Below are 19,666 nucleotides of genomic sequence, written 5' to 3' on the forward strand. Positions count from 1 at the left end.
GACACCTCCTGACTTAGGGTTGCAACTCAAGTTCTGGGCTTCTCATGCCTTTTCAGACAATCAAATGCTGAAGATGCCTGGCCTCCACCACTACATAGACCTTCTGTGACAGACATTCCTGTGACAGTGCTACCAACTCTATGTGGATATCTCAGATATTCTGGGACCTCTCATCTAATACTAACTGCCTAATTCAGACATCTGCATGAGATTTCAAGAGTTACCCCACAGAAGCTCTATCCTCCTTTAGAGCATCCTCATGCAGTCTATGTTGTGATACATCTGTATGTGGTACATTCTGGTACCTATGATAGGAGCAAGTGTGTATGCCTTCTCAATTGCCAAAATTAGTGGACTAGCAAGCAAAGCATCCACTCACTAAAATAGTGATTTGCTAATGATACTTTGCTCAGTTCCCATATAAAAGCTGTCAGGACAGAAAACAAGGCAGACTCCATTTGCACATCTGTCTTGGGGCTGAACACCACAGGAATGTCCCCAGGCATAGCCTGTGATCTGTTTCTTAGCATGGTTGAGCATCCTGTCTTCCAGAAAGCACATTACTGACAGCAGCATTAATGTTAACAGGCACATCTCTGTGGAGTGCTGCATGTGCACACGCATTAATCAGGCATCTTTCTTAATGTTCAAGATTGTGCCAGGGAACAGCTTGACTGGCCTTCACACAAGGATTAGAAGATTTGAGGGTAAATGGAAAAAGTTCCCTGTGCAACAGCAGTGTCACCTGCAAGGGACATGTAACTTCATAAAAATTCATCCTATTGAAACTCCCAAATGTTTCCAGTTGTAGCATATAAAAAAACCACATTCATATCACAGCCTGAGAGGAGGAAATGGCACACTTGTGCTAAATACTGGGGGATTGTCTTTACAGCACTGACAATATCTGCATGAGCTTCAGCATTGTAGACAGAAAAGCTAAATGAGCACATACCAGCAGCTCAAGCAAGTACACACCTGGAAGGAGGGGAAGGGAGAACATAATATCCTGTAAAACCAGAACTGTAAGCAATACAAAAGAAATACTTACATTGATGAAGGCAGCAAAGAAACAACAAACAAATAAGGTATTTGTAACCTTAATATGAATTATAAATAATTAGAAAGAAAACTTGCTTATGACCCAGACAAAAAGAACCTAGGAACCTGCACTATGATGAATAATGCTGATCTATGATTTCTGATGTTAACAGATTTTTAGAGTGGTTAGGAAAACAGTGTGACTAGTAACAGGCTTCACGTTGAAATTACTAACTGCTGAGATGTTGCTGTTTACTTATAGCTATACTTACAGCTTTATATATAGCTATATTTTGTGAAACAGTGTATTTTGCAGGTTCAGTTTGTGGTTTTGATCATTTCAAACTGTAGGCTTCTGTCACTTCTCACAATGTTCATCCTCCAACTGTGATACAGCAGCACTACAAATGCAAGTGCTGCTTCACTTCACAGCCAACAAAACTCTAAAAGGACAGTGGAATTAGAATTGCAGGTTTTTACTGATAGCAGCAGACTCCAGGTTACATTTCCTTTTTGCACAGATGTACCTGGTACCTCCCTCTCTCTCTGTCCTTCAAGTCCTTCCTGTACAGCATGACTAAGCAGTCAGTCACCTTAGAGATAGGCTGAGTTCCTGATGGCATTAGAAAGGTTTTTCTCAGGGACTGATAACAAACATCTATAAGGCCAAGATGATGGAATTGCTGGATTTTGAGAGTATTTTTGTTCAGTTTTTGAAAGAATAAACTCCATTTTGTTTTGCTTTCATAAAGGGTCTTTTCAAAGCTTCATAGTGATCACAAGAGGATTTGACTTGGCTCTTTACCAAAGCTATGTCCTCTGAATAATCAAGTGAGAGGTCTGCTTGTCAAATGTTTACAGGGCTTTATCCTGCAAGAAAGCAGAAGAGTTCTGCACCACTCATTCCAAAGAAGCCCCTATATCTACTCCAGGAGGTTATGAGAACTTCAAAAAGCCAGGTTTACATCCACTTACGCTCATTTAGCAACACCTGGGTCAGCAGCTACCTGTTCAACATCATTGTTAAAATGAAAGCAGAAATCTGACAATCTTTCATATGCCTGCAGTGGGAAGGAATAATTTTCTTTATGTATTTTTGAGCATCTTAACTGTATCTGTTGAAAAAATTAAGGCTGAATACTACTACTTTTCAATAACTTTTTATAATAGAAAAAAAATGCATATTCAGGTCACCACTATATAATATATTTACACCTTTCCTTCCTCTTATTAGACATAGGCAGTTATAAGTTTCCCTGTGCCACTGGTATTATCACAAAACTTATCAGTGTTTTGTCAACAGGGGTTGGAATATCAGTCTGGAGTTACTAAACTTACATATTTAGAACCAGGAACTTTGAGTACATCCTGCTTCCCATTCCTCTTGCTGTGCTCTGCCTTCTCATTTACTGAACTAGAGTTTCTCTGGGCAATTTGAAACAATAAGTATTTTCAGTTGATGTTAGCTGATTTCTGACAGGAGTTTGCAGCATTAATCATGCCCAAATCTATATAATTTCAAAATTGTCTCACTGTACCCGAACTTCATTCCTTTACTGGGGCACAGACAGAATTTTAAAGTGGAAAGAGGGCCTTTTTTTAAAGACGATGCTTTTGCTAAAGTATTATCTTTCCCTGTATTGCAAATTGGCAATATTCTTGGAAATCTTTGCTGAGAGAGAATATCTTATAACAATTAAGGTGTCTCACAAAGCTGTATAAAACATTTGAGGAAAATGTAGTAAAAATTGTGCAGGGCTGAAATATTCATCTTTTGTCATCTGCTACACAGGATATATGCTATTTTAATTTGTTTCAATGCCCGTAATCTCTCCATGTACAGCAGTTTAAAGCTTTGTTCTGTTTTAAAATAGAAAGGTAAAGCTTTTGGTCACACTTCATTTACTGGCCAGCTGGAACTGCACTGCCTGTTCCTGCTCATTTATGAGAGTTCAGAGAAGAAGGTTGTGGACAGCACCCCAGTTTAGCTTCTCTAGGAAAAAAAATTGACAGGAGACAAGGGGAAAACTGACTATAGAGGCCTTCCTTAAAATGCAAGAGAGATCTTATGAACAAGTATTGCACTCCTTAACTTTGTTTCATAAATAAAATTCTCAAGGCCAAAATCACTCATTCAGAAAGGATCTCAGAGACCAACAAGAATGTGCTGCATGGCCTCACAGTGACTGTTGTTGCAGACTTGAAACCTGTGCCAAAATACTAGAATGCAATTGTAGGTCACAGCACAACAATTGTGGAAAAGGAAAGTGCGTAACAGAAGAAAATAAATCATAGCTAATTGAAACATCATTTTAGAAACTATTGTGGCTCTCATATTAAAACACATACAAAGTCATTGTTGCTCTTTTTCAATTGAAAGGGGCTTTTTTTTCCATTTTAAAAGGGTACACTTAATAATGTCTTTCCTTTACACTGTGCAGTGTTATTTTTTCATCTGTTTGTTTCATCTTCCTTCTACCACTCTCTTTTAGTCACTTCACAGAGTGATGGTTCAATACCAACAAAAGGCTAATTGAGTGGATATTAAATACTTTGGTCAGATTATCATTAATATTGCCAAAATTCTGTTCAAGATAGTCCCTCTTAAAACCCTCCAAGTTTCTAACCCAAAGTGTTAGCAGTAGGTGGCTTCTTTTTGGCTCATTTGCCAGTCATAATAATAACTTGGCAGACACTCTTGTCTGGTTAGCAATTTCTATAACCAACTTTCTGGTTTATTTTTTTTACCCCTCTCTCTCAGATCATGAGAAGACTTGTACATACAACCTGTTGTAAATAAGAGATTCTCCCTGGGTTCTTTCCAGCCTATATTGCAGTTAGCATGGCTGCAGTTGACAAAAGAGGTTTCACACTCTGGACTTGGTCTTGGAGCTGCTCAAACAGGACTGCTGGCCTATGTTGCTTCAACAGAGAAGATACCTTCCCATGGGAGAGGCTCAGCAGTAACCCTGTCATCCTTTCTCTCTTCCAGCTGGTTGAACTTCAGCTGTGTCTTGGTTGAACCAGAGCCAGAGGCTCTGCTCCCTGCTGCTCTCTGCATGTCGAGATGGAGATCTATCTCCACCTTAGCAAATTGCATTCATGAAAATGTAGCTACATGGGCAGCCATTGATGAAATACTGCTGACTGTGAAATCCATGACACCTCAAATTGTTCTAGATGAGGTATCAGAAAGAAAAAATATGCAAAACTGAATCCTCCCAATGAAAAAGCATTTATAAAAGAGCAGGAAGTTGTTTTACATTAACCTGTAGAGGGAGGAAGGACAGGATTTGCCGTGGTGCTCTCCCATCTGCTCTGCAGCTTTGGTGAGCTGGAGTACAGATGCTCAGGCAGTGGTGTCTGCCAGTGTCCTTTGTACCTACAAGAGATACCTGGGCTGCAGTGAGTGTGGGGCATGGACAGACCTCCAAATTACCCTCACTGTCTACAGCATGCAAAGTAAGAAACACAGTGGCCAAAATTTCCTTAATCTGACAAGGAAAATACAGTTGATGAAACATCTGTGTTGTTAACCATTCTTCAGAGAAGAAAGCTTATTAAGTGTCAGTCTTCTCCTCCAAGTCGTGTCTGATGTGCTTCAAACCCAGTGTTTTGATTTACCTACTCACTACTGTCATGAAATCTAGCTAAAATTCTCTTCAGAATACCTTGACATGCTGAAGATAATATTTTAAAACCAGTTACTACATGTCCAGAAGGAAAAGTACTTGTGGAACGTGTTCCACAAGGTCATAAAAATATAGCTTTCAACAAAGACAAAATAGAGTGTGACAGTTACAACAGGAAAGAAAATGCAAACACCTGCTCAAATCTAAGTAAGAGTAAAGAGTAAGAGTAGAAAGTTAAGAATATTTATTTCATCTTTCTGCAGAAAAATCCTAAAATATCTGGTACCTGAAAAGTCTGTTATTTAATAAAAGATTCAAAAGTATCCTGAAAGCAGCTGCAAATTATGGATGCACCGTACTCCTGCAAGCTGGTGTAGAGCAGCCTCCTTTCCAACCCCCTGCAAAAAGATCTTCAGAGAAGAGCCCATATGAGTCACAGTTGTATCTTATTAATTGCATTTCAATTATTGAAAGGGAAGGCTTTTACCTATGCATGAAAAACACCAGCTTCCAAGGATGTTTTCCCACTGAATGTTGTTCGGGGTATTTTTGAAAACCCATAGTCTATGTCTGCAATGAAAAATGGAGATTCGATATCCTGCTGGTAGTATAATCATTTCAGTTTTCCTGGATCTGTTAGGATCCACAAGGAGACAGTGTTATTAGGGAAAGAGAGGACAAGACCTCTGTAAAGACACAAAAATTGCAGCAAAGTTCTGGTGGAGGCAGAGAAACTTAATGAGTTAAATCATTGGGAGCTGCAGGCTGAGCAACCCAACCCCACCACTCAATAGGGAGCTGCATTTCAGCTCAAATCCAAACTGCCAGCTGCATCACACACAGAGACATGCTGTGAGGCCAGCAGTGGGACACAGCCTCTGCTTCTCTGCTCCAAAAACACTCCCAAGTCAGCCAAGCAGTGGTAGGGACCAGATGTGCAAAACCTGCAGGTGGGCTGTGTTTTGCACAGACCAAATGAAGGCCTGCAAGTGGAGCAGGGGTTTACTGAGAAATCCATCAGAGCTTGTTTAAGTTTGGTCACTCTGTCTGTGTTTCTTAGAGTGAACATCACCTGTCCAACGAGAGTGATGCAGATCAGATATCTCTTTCCTTGGTTGGGGGGTACTATGCTGTAATTTCCCTCTCCTAGGGGCACATTGCTTGGCTTTTCTTACAGCATAACCTCTGAACCACCACACCTAGGAGAGTTTTAATCCACACTTGCAATAAAAGCTCCCAGGTTCTTTGGTGTCTTGGCACCTTTACAAAGTAACTAATAAAAGCATTGGCAAAACAGAAGGCAAACAGCAGCTGGCAAAATTTAGGAGGGAACATTGGCTGTGGTTTTCAAAAGTAAAATGGATTTTTCCTTCTTACTGCACTTCCTTTGAGATCCTGCCCTTTAACCTGACACTAAATCTCAGTGTAATTACATCATTAATTTTCTCTCCCTCCCAAAGAAAAACTTAGCCTAAACTGGCTTGGATGGCATAACCTAAATTCATTCTGCATTTCCCAAGTTAGCTCAAATGCTATTTGGGATAAGAAAAAGCTATATGCAATAATGGAAACAGTAATGAGGTATTACAGATTTCCTCTAAGGAGGAGTTTATTCAGATAGTCAAGATGTGAAGCTCGTATTGGGGGAAGACCTCTAAGATCATCAAGTCCAACCTATGTCCTAAAACTGAGAAAGTATCTTAAGAACACAATGATTGTCCTCTAAAAATCCCAAAAATCTAGAGCTGAGGTCAATTTGCAAAGCCATACACATTTTGAATCACAAAATCAACTTGCTCCACAGGAAGAATAGTAGATATCATGAAAGCCCTTTTTACCAAGTTATCAAAACAGGTGGTGCAACTGCTCTGTAATTCAAGTATAGGTGCTGGTGTCACTCACATTCCTCTCCCACAGCCACACAGTGGGCAACTAGAATTTATAATTTACAGCCAACTGACTGCAGACATGTTCTCTCAATATGTTAACTGTTGTCTTGATTTGTGTTGTTTATTCCTAACATCACAAGTCCTTTATTAGGCTTTGTTGTGACAAGGTTATGTACATGGCAAAACTTCCCATATGGAATGGTTTAATGGCTCTGGGGTATGAATGCAATTGCTGTGGTTTGCAACAGATGGGAGTTGCCAAGGGAGTTTCTACCATTGTTTTACTCAGGTCTCCTATCACCACTTGGAGGTAAAGCAGACAAGAGATGTCTCCAGGGATGCAGAGAGGGTCTAGAAGAGACATGTTGGCCAAAAGACAGAAGGAACCAAGGAAAGCAGAAGGTCAATGCATAATGTTCATGGCTGCATCTGCAGTTCAATGTGTTACCAGTCTTTTAAGTGCCACTTAGCCACTGATCTTACTATCAGCCATGAAGTGGCCATTAATTCTCCTCTGGATTGTGACCAATCCAACCAGTCAGGCCAAGAGCCAGTGCAGAGACAACAACTTCATCTCCTTCAGCTGTTTCACCCCTACTGTCCCTTTCTCCATCCACCTCCACCCCCGAGAACAGGACATGTGCAACAACACACATATTAATATCACAAAATCCTGAGCTGAAACTTCACAGCCCAAGTAACACATCACAGCCCTGAAAAGCAGATATTTTTCATGGGAAACCAAACTAGGTTCAGGTTCAGGCTGGGGCTGTATTCCACAGACTAAAGGTGATGTATATGTCCTCAGCTTGGGATTTCCCTCTGGGTTTCTCTGCAAAGCAATGCAGCATGACCCCACTGCTTGTGCATGCTGGTTACCACTTGTGGTTTGTCTTTTCTCCTTCAGAACTACCCAGAGATAGGCAGAAGGTGGTGAAAACGAGTCTGATGAGGGATGAATGCACCCTTGAACATCTGCTAATTTCTAAAACAAGCTGCTGAAAAGTGCCAAGCACCTACAGGCTCATCAAGGGCATGTGAAGCAGGTGAGGGACAATATGGTCTGAATACCTTGGGAGACTGTGGAGATGGGAAAATTTTAGCTCCCCTCAGCTTGGTTCAGAGGAAAAACTACCTTTGGCCCTTCCACAGACTCAGCTTATCTCATATATAACGGAGGCACAGATCTCCTTCTCTCAGGGTCAAGGAGCAAAGCAGAGGGCAGGGTCTGAGAAAGTAATGAAACAAAAATCAACTAAACAAAGAAGGGCATTTAGATGAGGGGAAGAAGAAAGAGTTGTGTAAAAGCAATGACATTTCTAATGGAACAAAAAGCATATTAGATGAAAGCCAAGTATTGGATCCAGGGAGAAGATTTGAATCATCCCCTTGGAACTGTTCCAACCTTAATAAAACATTAACTATTCATTGAGAGAGAACACACGTGTGTGCATGAATCAGTAGCCTGGCGGGCCTTCTTTTGAGAGGTTAGACTTCCTGATCACCAGTCCCTCTTCTAGTAAATGCTAATTGTTTATCCAAAGTGGAACAATTTCAAAAGGAGGGGTTGAGGTCCTCCTATCTGCCTCCACCTTAGGCAAGGTAGTGACAGGAGAAGTGAGCCAATTCCTTAACTGCCCTACCACTCAGTAAAGATGACACTCAAAAGTCTCTTCATTTGTTTTTCAACAAATAGAAATATATTGGGGTTTGGACAGCAAAAACCCTGGAAACCAGAATCCCTCTCAGTACTATCTGATTTGGATTTAGCCTTGCATTTTTTCAGCTGCAGAGCAGCCCCAGTGTTGACCCAGGGGAAAGAGCCCTTTCCAGGCTCAACTATCATTGTCATCCTCAGCCTTGTAACTGCAATCACACACCTGCCAGAAGATTTGTGCTCTTATTCAAAAACCAGCTGACTAGATACCATACAGAGGCAATGTGATGTCTACATGTACTGCCAAAACAGCCCCTCTGATAGTAACCAGGAATGGCTCCTCTGTAACAGACAACCACTTGTCTTGGGCTTTGCCATGTTCAAAAACAGTAGTAGGTCTGTTTTAATTACACAGTATTTAAAAACATGAATCAGCTAGTCTCACTTACCTATATTCATTGGTCACAAGCAGCTCTTAGCCAGTAGGTTTTCAAAACTTATTAATTCTTGACTTCAACTATTTCCCAGAGGATCAATTCCTGCTAGCAGGCTGAATGTTTGAAAGCAGTGTTTCCCAGCCATTTTGAAATCAGAGTAATCTACCACTATGGAGAAAGAGAAGCCACTATTCTTGGGGTTTTTTTGTTGTTTTTTATGTTGCACACTTTCTCTTGGACACTGCCAGTGAGAAAAGCCATTGCTATGACCAGCAGTAGGATGTTTTGTAGCCATCATGTCTCCTTTCATCTTCTTATGTGTTATGAATCAGCCATGGACTGCAAATCACAGGCTGCACGTGATTGCTGTGTGGCAAATATTGCCTTTCATTGTTTACTTTTCCTTCTGTCTGAGAAAAGCAGATGTTTTGCTCAGTCTGGAATTGCACTGCACTGGTCATCCTGATTTACACCTCAAGATGCAATGTACATGCATGGAAAGAGGAATCTGCCTGTCATGCTCATACTGAGAGGCAGAAGCCCTAGTGCTGAGGCATTTTCATGGGAATGCAGCAAAGCAGAGAATCAAGAAGGAAGCAAGAGTGACAGTCTCAGGAGCAAAGGACCTGGACCTGAGAGGCACAAATCACTGCCAGAGTTCCCACAAGATAGTTCCAGTGCATAGGATGGTCTTGGAGCCCTGTTTTGTCTTACCTTTTTCTCTTGCCTCCTGCTTCAACAAGGAAGGAAACTGGTTCTCTTCATACATCAAGAAAACTCCTTTACACTAGAACATTGTTTGTTGTTTTGTGACTCAAACTAATATATAGAACTCAAGGGGGAAATGGCACTGAAACTGTTGGGATAAGAGTATGAGGATCTCTGGTTCTAAGGCATGGGCAATCTGACCATGCAAATTGTTTGCAGATCAAGATGAAAAGCACTAGATGGATTGTTTTCCTGACACAGTGGAGCTCTTCCCTTCTCACTGTTGAGTGCCAATGTCAGCTGGGTGCTTTTCATTCCTTTCCAATTCAGACAACTCAGCTGTGTGAGCCATCCAAGTGGATGGCTGAGCTAGATCAAATGCAGGGCATGCTTTGCTAAATTAAACAAGAAGTTAGTAGAAAAAAGATTACACCAAGCCCCAGGAATTGCCTGGCACATCTCTGCTAGACACAACACAGCAGGAACTTCCACATGAAGGCTCTTTTTAGGCCTGCCATTAGTCCTGAGCAAATCAAATCTTGGTGGCAGAAGCACAGAAGATATACCAGATTGAAGTATCTCGAGAATTCATATTTTCCTAGGAAAAAAAATTCATTCCTTTAGTTACTTCTTCTTAAGGGGAAGATAGACAGACTTAAAATGAAGGGGGAATTTTTTAAGTCTCACTAAACATGAACAGGTACAAAACAGTTCCAGTGTGGAACAGAATCACAAAACTATAGAATAATTGAGGTTGAAAGGGACCTCTGGAACCATTCTGCTCAAGCAGAGTCACCTGGAGCTAGCTGTCCATGACCATGTACAGATGACTTTTGGGTATCTCCAAGGATGGAGATCTGCATCTCTGGGCAAGTGCTAGTGCTAGCACTTAGTCAAGAAAAACCTAAAAAACCTTATTTCTTGATGTTCAAGGAACATTCTGCTGAGATTTATTTGGGAGCTAAAAATGGTAGCAGTAAGAATGACCTACCATTGTGAATTTCCTTGAATATCCCTAGATTTCAGAGCTAATCTTGGAACACTTGCTAGAGTTGCCTAGACAGCACCAGTCCGGCCACAACACCAAGTACAGGTTGGGCCTGTATGTTATAGCATATATTTGGATGTATCTACTATAAACACATACTACCTGACACCAAATCATATGAATGAGAACAGAAATTATACTCATGCTCCAAATATGCATCATTATACCCATGTTCTATAATCATGTATGCAGGAAAACACATTTTAAATAGAATCATATGTATATGGGACATACACACCTTGACATGTGTCTTCCTCCACCTCTCTCAACCACATTGGAAACCAAGGCAGTTAGTTTCACCAAAGCAAGAAACCTCTCTTACAGGAAATTAAGCAGACTTAGTAGTCTGGCTTTCAGGCATTTGTATAAAATTGCACACAAGTTACACTAAAAATCTCCTAATTGTTAAGGGAAAGAGTTATATTTGTAATTAAAAAAAGATCAACCTGGTATAAAAAAAGAAAGAGATCAAATCAAATCTAAAGCATCATAGCAAAGTGAATATAATGTATCCATGGTATCCCAGGAAACCTGCTATTACAGTGAAGAAAAATTTTAAAATTCCAGGTTCATTGCAAGCCAACTGCTAAAATCATTAAAGTTTCCTGGAATAACAGTGTATTCCCTCATGCCTTAGCTCGACCTGTCAACAACAGGAGCCCTAAGGAATCTGCCATGTTTGCTGGTTATTGCTCTTCTCCTTGTGGGCTTTCTATCATGTGACAATGTTGATCTCAAGGGCAGAGCACAGCTGTCTAAATTCCTCTGGAGCCTACAGGACCGTTCCTGGAATGACCCCACAGCTGCAGAGGGGCAAACCAGCCAACATGCTGTGTGAGATGGTTACCTTGGACATCTGGGGTTCTCCACAGGACATGGTCATCCCAGCCTGCCTTCTTCTCCTCTTGGGACATACTCATTTCTTCTCTTCCTTAATATATGCCCCTCCCTTTCCTGAAGCACTCTTTGCATTTATTTATTGTCACTGCATCTCCTGCATCACTTGCATCTCCTTTGTCTCCTGCTCATCTGTAGCCATGCAATCACCTACTCCAGAGAGGAGCAGCTCTGCTCAGAGGGAATAGAGCAGCCCAAGAAAACTATTGGGCACAGCTGGCTCATCTTCAGCTGCTGGCAATCAGCACCCCCAGGTTCTTCTCAGCTGGTCAGTTTTCCATTTTCCAGCCACTCTACCCCCAGCCTGTAGCACTGCCTGGGGTTGTTGTGACCCAAGGGCAGGATAGAGCACTTCACCTTATTGAACCTCATAAAACTGTCCTCACTGATGCAGCCTGTTCAGTTCCCTCTGCAGAGCCTTCTTGCCCTCCAGCAGGTCAACATTCCTGCTCAAATTTTTGTCATCTGTGAACTGACTTAGGGGGCACTTGATCCCCTCTTTTCTCAACCAGTTTCCTAAACAGGCCAAAGTCTGCCCTCTAGAAGTCCAAGGTTGCAGTTCTATTGAGTCCCTTACTTCTAAATGAATTAAAACTCTGCCATTTTGTGATCACTGTGCCCAAGAGGCCTCTGAACACCACCAGTCCTCTATTCACGAGCACTGGGTCGAGTGGGTACCTTCCCTAGCTGGCTCCTTCACCAGCTGTGTCTGCCACACTCCAGGAACCTCCTAGGCTGTGTCCTCTGCTGTGTTGTATTTCCAGCAGACACGTGGAAAGCTGAAGTCTCCCCCACGGGCCACAGAGTGTCAGATTTCTCCCAGCTGCTTATAAAATACTTCAGGTGCCTCTTTGCCCTGGTTGGGGGGTCAAAACCAGACTCCCACCAGGATACCTGCCTTGTTGGCCTTCCGTCAAATTCTTACCCATAAACACCCAACTCCATCATCACCATCATTAAGCTCCAGACAATTAAAACTCTCCCTAACATTTAGGGCTACCCTACCACCTGTCCTTCTTTACTTCCCTTATGAAGTGTTTATACCCACTATTGCACCATTCCACTTGGAGGAGTCTTCCCCTCAATTTTAACTTTTTGCTTTTCAGACTTTCTTCCAGATCATCTACTTCTAGAGAATAAAAAGGGGTACCCTGCATCCAGCTTTGCCTGTCCATAGTGGAACAATTAAAAGGTCTTAGAAATTGAATCTTGTCCAATGGTTTGAAAACCTAACAGCAATATCTGATCAAATTTCCCAATAACCTGTTTCAGAAGCTTTGGCTTTGCTCAAATAATTTTGGCTTGTAAGTGCAAAGGATAAGAACGAAATTTTTGGTTACGTTTTTGTAACTTTACAAGTAGTGCCATAAATGTACAGCGAAAAAAGACTAGAAATTATGTGCCATTTGAGAATTTGCAGATCTTTAGTTTTTCTGTTAGAGAAAAATTTCATGAAAGTTCTTCAGAATTTAGGCACTTAGTTTATAACTAAAATTAAACCTGTAGTATGTCTGTATTGATGATAAACAACCACAAGGTTCAATCAATATGCAAACATAGGGTAAGGCAGAGAATAGAAAAGAAAGTCTTCTGCTACAAATCAGAAACTTGTTACATGGAAAGTACTTAACCTGCCCACAAATAAAGCCTTTTAGAAAGGTATGTGCTACATGGAGAACCATACCAAGCAGAGCTACAGGCACACAGCTCCTTGCAAAGGCAGACACAAAATGCTTTACTTGTTGCTTCCAGGCAGGTTTCAGACACTGACAGGCAAAACACCACTGGTTTGGACACCTAAAAGAAGAGCACATTGCTGTCACCTGAGTGGCTCAGTTCAGCACTGCTCACCCAGGCAGCCCAGGAGAGAGCTCCTTCCTTCTCTCATTCAGAAATCTCAAAATTTCTCAAATCTCAACATTTCTACTCAAAATTTCTGCTACACGAAGAACTAAGATGCAAGCTGCAAAAACAAGAGCAAAAAGAAACTGTTTCTATGAAGCTTTAGCAGGATCTACAGACATAGCTGGCAAAGGCTTTTGCTAATGGCAAACAGCAGAGGGAACTGATTTAACAAGTAAATTAAGTATTTTCTACACCTTGTATATGCAAGTCTCTTACCCTCGGGCATACTGTCAATGAATGCAACTGCAGCTCCTTCATGACAGCCCTGCATTCAATACCACTTTTGTCAGGGGAAAAATGTCAGGGCTTTCAGGCAAACTGTAATAGCAGGTCATTGCTTCCAGGCTCTCAGTCTAATTATTGGCAAAACAGCATTTGAAGATTTAGCTTTAGTTTGCACTGTGCTTGTTCTCTGGCCATTAGCAAGTATTTTAATAGAATTAATTGGTTACTTGCAAGGTCATTTCAATAATTTTTGAAACAAAGTCTAGTGAGTTGTTGCACATACAGGGTTAGTGGTACACAGAGCTCAACCTGCCAACAATGAAGTTGTAACATAGCCTCAGTGACAGAGCTAAATATTTCAGTCCTCAGATTAGTGACTCTTTTATCCCCCTGTATTTAGGACTCAAACCATTGAGAGAAATGGTAATAGAATGAACAAGGTGGGGGAAGGCTGGACAGAAAGGAATTTAATTTTGCTGATAGCTACAAACTGATCTTTTTCCCTCCTCCCCAAAACCAGGCATTTACCTTTGAAGGGAAGCATGGTTCAGCAACATAGCCATGTCCTAAGAGATTCATTTTAAAAAACACTCGAATATCCCCATTCTAAAGGCAGCATTTCTCTCAAGTGTACACTTCATCAGGAGAGGATTTAAGCTCCATGTTTCTTTTGTGGTTAACAGCTTCATTAAACAATTATTTTAGCAACATACATTTTACAATTAAGAATCTATTGTGCTTGAGCTAGTCCTAAATTAAGAGCCAATGTGTAGCTTGATTGCATAGTTTGCATAATCAACACAACACATATTTAAATCCTAACTTTGCTCAGGAAGTTGCAACAACCTGCAAATCAACAGCTATCAATAGCTATCTCCCTGTGCAACTATTTGAGATCATGAATTTCCAAATCCACTTATTAAACTGTTGGCAGAAAATTCACCAATAAAAAATATAGATAAGAAAGATCAGAAAAAAACATCAAGAATAGGCACAGAAGTTCTATAAATGCTCACACAGTTCTAATAATAATACAGCAAAATGAAAGATGTGACATATTTAAGCATTTCTGAACATCATATTGTCTGTGTGTCCTAGGAGATAAACCGCAGCTTGTAATAGCTGACTCAAAATGGACAATCAGGGTTATAACACATTGACAATTAAAACTAAGAAAGCAAAGTTATGCCTTATTGTGGACTTATACTTTTCTTTTTTTTTCCAGAACTAGTATAGGCATAAGAGTTTTGATTATGTAGCATTTATGTTACAACTGGATTGGTATATTAAAAGTAGTGTACTATGGAAAAATTGCTCTAACTGTACCCGTAGTGGGCTCTAAAATAGCCATTACCACACAGAAAACAGATGTCAGTATTATGGAAAATGTCAACATGCTGCTCTGGAGACACTGTATGAAATATCAAAATTATTTAAAGAAGAAAATGCGTTCTCACTGCACTCATCTGTGGATGTATTCAGAGATTTTTTTTTCCCCAAAGGCAATAGTAGAACTGCAAGAGATCAAGACAGCATGGGACATGCAATGAAGATCTGTTAAATCATGAAAGACACAGGGAAAATAAACAGGGGATGATTATTCTCTTTTCCTTGATACAGATAAAATAGGCAGGAATCAATCAGGTTATCAAGCAGTAGGCTTAAAACCAACAAAAGGAAGTGCATTTCCAGCCTCTGCTAAAGGTCCAAAGACAAAACTGGTCAGAGCTACAGAGCAATATTCTTCTAAATATTTTAAACATAGTAGCTTATATTCAAATTAGGATTTCCAAACCTGTAAAGGCTGCTGAAGGTGTCTTCAGGCACTCTGTACTATTTCTTTTATCTCTTCCACTGCTTTTTGCTACTGTGCATTTCTGAGTATAGGTTACATGGCTATGTGGACCACTATGGAGAGCTCTTGTGCAGTAATTAGCCCTGGGTAGGCACAGCTACAAACAATGTTCTTAGCAGTAGAACTTACCTTGGTGTGGAGAAGGAAAAGAAGCCAAGTTAATGTAAGAATCCTAAAGCTGCATCTTCAGCAGAGTACTTCTCAGAACAGTCCTGGTGAAAGTATTTCATAAGCTTTTGGTTCTGTGATCATGGATAATATGAGAAAGCTACAAATTAATTTGTGCTGGCACCAGGACATTCAGAGACCTACAAGTCTGTCCTTGGCTTAACACAAAGTTCACCCAAGATAAGAACAGAGACAGCATTATGTATTTCTAATTGGTCATAAACAACATTTTGTATGTGGAACTCAACATTCCCAAACTATTTGATCAGACTTTTAAAAGAGATTAGGCTAAAATAAAAATCCACTGAATCCATTCGTTCTGCAGAAAAAGGCAGTAAATTATCTTAATTAACGTTGCCATTGGGAGCTCTTTGCTGAAGTCGCTTAAAACCAGGAGTGATTTCATACAGGAATCAGAACTTAAATGTTCCATCAGCATTCCCTGTGTTGTCATAACCTGCTGTCACAAGAGTCTGGTTTTGTCTGCAAGTTCCCTGTGCAACTGTGTGTTTGCACATGCATGTGGGAGAGAAATGACTGAGCTGGGGCTTGCACGTGTGCTTTGTTCTCCAGGAAATTTGCATCAAAATAGGAGACTTCAGTGGTGAACTCTCCAGGACTATTTCAAAAGAAAACTAAGGAGCGTCTCTCAAGACCTTTTAGGAAGTCCTTCAATTAAAATATCTTCTTTAGTTATCTACTTAAAGATCTTTTAAGATAATATTGCTTCATCTGAAAGAGCTTTGGAATCAAAGGAAGAAAACAGTTTTTTCATTTAACTCCTTCTGTCAACTGCAAACAGATTCAACATTTGGTTGGTTTTCAAAACCAAACACAGCAATGAAACGCCAAAAACAATTTACCAATTTAAAAATACCTCAGAAACAAAGTAAACAGCACTTCAGTGGTAAACACTGCTATATACAATATGGTGTGGTGGTTTACAGAGATTTACATGGCATCTGCTAGTCTCAGGGGTGCAGTATCAAGGAAAAGTTGTCTGAGTGCTGCCTGGTACAGAAGGAAGCAGCCAGATGCTGTGTTCTCAGGCATTCTCATGGCTACTGTCCTGACCTCCTTCTTTTGGCTTTCTTAATTCTATAAGATTTTGCCTTTGGTGGGCTAACAGAAAGCAAATGCCATTGCAAATCCTTGTGAAACAGAGTGTTGTACCAGAGGTATTTTGGCAGGCTGGAGAACAGGACCTGGGCTCTGATGGAGAAAGGAAGCTTGAGCTGCTTTCAGATAAATTAGAGTTCATGGAGGAAAAACACATGCCTTTTTTATTTATTTTTTTTTAGGTAGGCCTTTCTTTTTCAATTGTTTTATGTCTAAAAAAAAAATAATCCCTGCCTTCCTCCTTAAAGAGGAGGAAGTAAAATCTGACAGTGCAATTTTTATATGGACGATGAAAAAAATGCAGTAATGCTGCCTTATTTAGAGTGAATGGAGGAGACAGCCCACACTCCAAGTACAGTAGAAAAAGACACCACCACATGCACCAGAAAGATAGTAAATATAGTAATGGTGAAGTGAAACTGTGAATAAGGCAGTGCCTCCTACAGGTGTCACACAAACATCTCCTTCCCCAGTATGAGCTGCTGGCCTGGCCTAGCCCTTACTGAGGACTTTTCCCTGGGGTCCATGGGTTTAATCCACAGCTACACTGTGCTGAGCCCAAGAGCAGCAAGGATACTTTGCTGTTTCTACCATGCCAGTGCAGTTTGTTTCCTTAATATTCATTTCATTAATATAACTTTTCCCACCAACCTTGAACAAGACTGGTTTTGCTTTGTGCTTAGCTGTGAAAAGAAAAACTTCCATATCTTGGGAGTTATCACATTTATTTGGGGAGCAGGAGACCTTGGCTGGTGGCTGGAATTACCAGCCTATGCAGAGTTCCTTTTGAGTATGAATGACTTGTACTGAGCACCAGAAAATGCAGAATGACTATGTCATTGAGACTGACACATACTGTTTATTCTGAAACTAATTTTCTTTTTCTGACTCCAAGCTGGATTTTTGTCCTGAATTTTTTCCCATGAGCAGGATGGGCTGTTCCTGCTGACAGTGGTTAAGCCCATGCACAGAAAAAGAGTTGCACCAATCTAAAGAGAGGCAGCACTTCTTCAGCATTTGCTTACATAGACTTTGTTTGTGTTTTTGGCCTGAATTACCACTTTAAATGGTTCACATTTTTCTTCATTACTAGAAAGGACAGAATGAAGTGGAAACTCAGTCTGACTAGTCTACCACAAATCAACTGATAGGAGCTTCCTGCCTTTTTGGTTTAGCTCATGGAGTAACAACCTCTACAAACACCACCTCATCCCTTTCACAGAGCCTCACAGCAGGCTTGCTAGACATCTCAAATAATGTTTTTTCCTGTTTTCTGTTTTTGAAATCTAATAATCTGTCTGCTCCACTTCAGAATGTCATTCCTACATAGCCTCTAACTGCTCAGCAGAGACCTGAGAGACTCAGCAGAGTTCAGCTCTACAGCACTCTGCTGGGACTCTCCATGCTACTGCAACTCAGCTGGGACAGTTTGCAAAGAAAGATAAAGGAAGACCAAAAAATAAAAAAATTAAATTAAAGAAAAGTTCTCCATAAGCCAGTAAAATTATCAGGCCCTCAAAGAAAGTGAAATAAAGAGGAGCACCTGTGTGGGTAACTGCATGGGAAAGTTAGAGGGAGATTTATGATGGAAGGAGGAGCCTGATGGTACAAGAAAATGTCACGCTGGGTATTTAGAAGTTTGTGGTTTCTGTCCTCAACTTTTGGTGTCTTCATCTAATCTTTAAAGGTGGCCCTCTATCATCTCAAGGAACAGCAGAGCAGGGGTCAAAATCGAGCTCCAGCAAGATGACAAATGTGACTGCCATCAGCCTGAAAGGCAGGTCCTTCTGTTATTTTAGCTAATAATTCAAGGCTGCTTGATATAAACCCATAAAAATAGATAAATCAGTAGGCTTTCCTAGCAGTGGTGCTTAGAGTGGGCTGCCCTGGCTTTGGGGCCATGTGAGCACTGATGCTGCTGCTGCACCAGGCTCTGATACCACCACTGCTGCAGCTGTCACTGATTGAGTCATGGCTGGCTGATGGCAGCAGCTCTGCCAGGGTGCCCAGGAGCCAAACAGGGCCAGTGCCTGTGGATTTGCCATAGGAACCTGCCTGTGGGTTCCTGGGAGGCTGCACAGAAGAGAGGGCTGTATTTTACTATACACACTGGATTAAGCTTAGATTTAATTACCAGTGCATTCTCCAAGCAAGCGTTTAATTAGTTCACAGCTATCCCAGCCAGGTGGGCAAATCCCAGGCAGAGAGCCTCCAGCATGGTGTTGTCCTGTCACTTGCAGACTGCTGCAGCTGCAATTTTGCAATTTGTTTTGCATATGATTCCTGCCATGAGTTAGGCAAGGCCAAATCAATATGATTATTTTCTTTTATATTTCAAGGATTATTTACACAACTAAAAGAAAATAAATCTTGTAAGGAAGAATCTTATTGAAAAGGGTGAAATCTTTAACTTGCTCAGAGAAGCAAATTCCATGGAACTAAGCCAATGTAGACCAGCTGAGTTTCTGTCCCTTCATGCTTAGTGATGGAAGTAAAGACTTGATCCAGAGCTTTCTGATACAAAAATGCTTTATAATACAAAACAGACCAACTCCATACATATATTCCCACTATTGAACTTATTCTCATAGCAGACATTAGGGAGAGAACAGCACAATATTGGAAGCCTTTATGAGAATTAGACCAAAAATAAAAAAAAACAGAAAACAACCAATAATGTCCAGGGAAATTTTCAAAACCTCTTTAGCAGTTTTCTCTTCCCTCCTTTTTACAAATGTGGGAACAGTTAACGACTCAGGAAGAGCACTTTGTAAATTTGGAAACCTAAAGTATTCCCCTTTTAGACTCAGCTCACATTAAAACAAAGAGTTTAGAATTGTTTTATCTAGTGAAGGATAAACATAATAATTTGTATGACAAAATACAAAACAAGCTTTCTGTCCCACATTTCAGTTAGTTGAGATTTTAAATAGCTCTTAAAAAGTATCATGTAACAACCAGGCTCCTGAAGTACAGAAGGGAACGCTTTCTGACTTCTTGCACAGCACACCAAGAAGAGAAACCCAGCCCACCAGAGATTAGATCTTACATCCCCTCTGCAGGATGAAAGGACATTGTTGCACCT

The 19,666-nt window shown here is 40.7% G+C and overlaps 1 protein-coding gene across 2 annotated transcripts in view; it reads right to left on the reverse strand.

Moving 5' to 3' along the window:
* The window catches only part of LNX1 (ligand of numb-protein X 1), a 107,100-nt gene extending 91,584 nt beyond the window's left edge, over nucleotides 1–15,516 (reverse strand). For both annotated transcript variants that reach the window (XM_079306139.1, XM_079306138.1), the window contains exon 1: nucleotides 15,424–15,516. The gene's annotated coding sequence lies outside the window, so the exon portion shown is untranslated. The remainder of the gene's footprint in view (nucleotides 1–15,423) is intronic.
* Nucleotides 15,517–19,666: the final 4,150 nt, after the last annotated feature.

The sequence above is a fragment of the Erithacus rubecula genome, assembly GCF_903797595.1.
Source record: "Erithacus rubecula genome assembly, chromosome: 5".
NCBI classification, from domain to species: Eukaryota; Metazoa; Chordata; class Aves; order Passeriformes; family Muscicapidae; genus Erithacus; species Erithacus rubecula.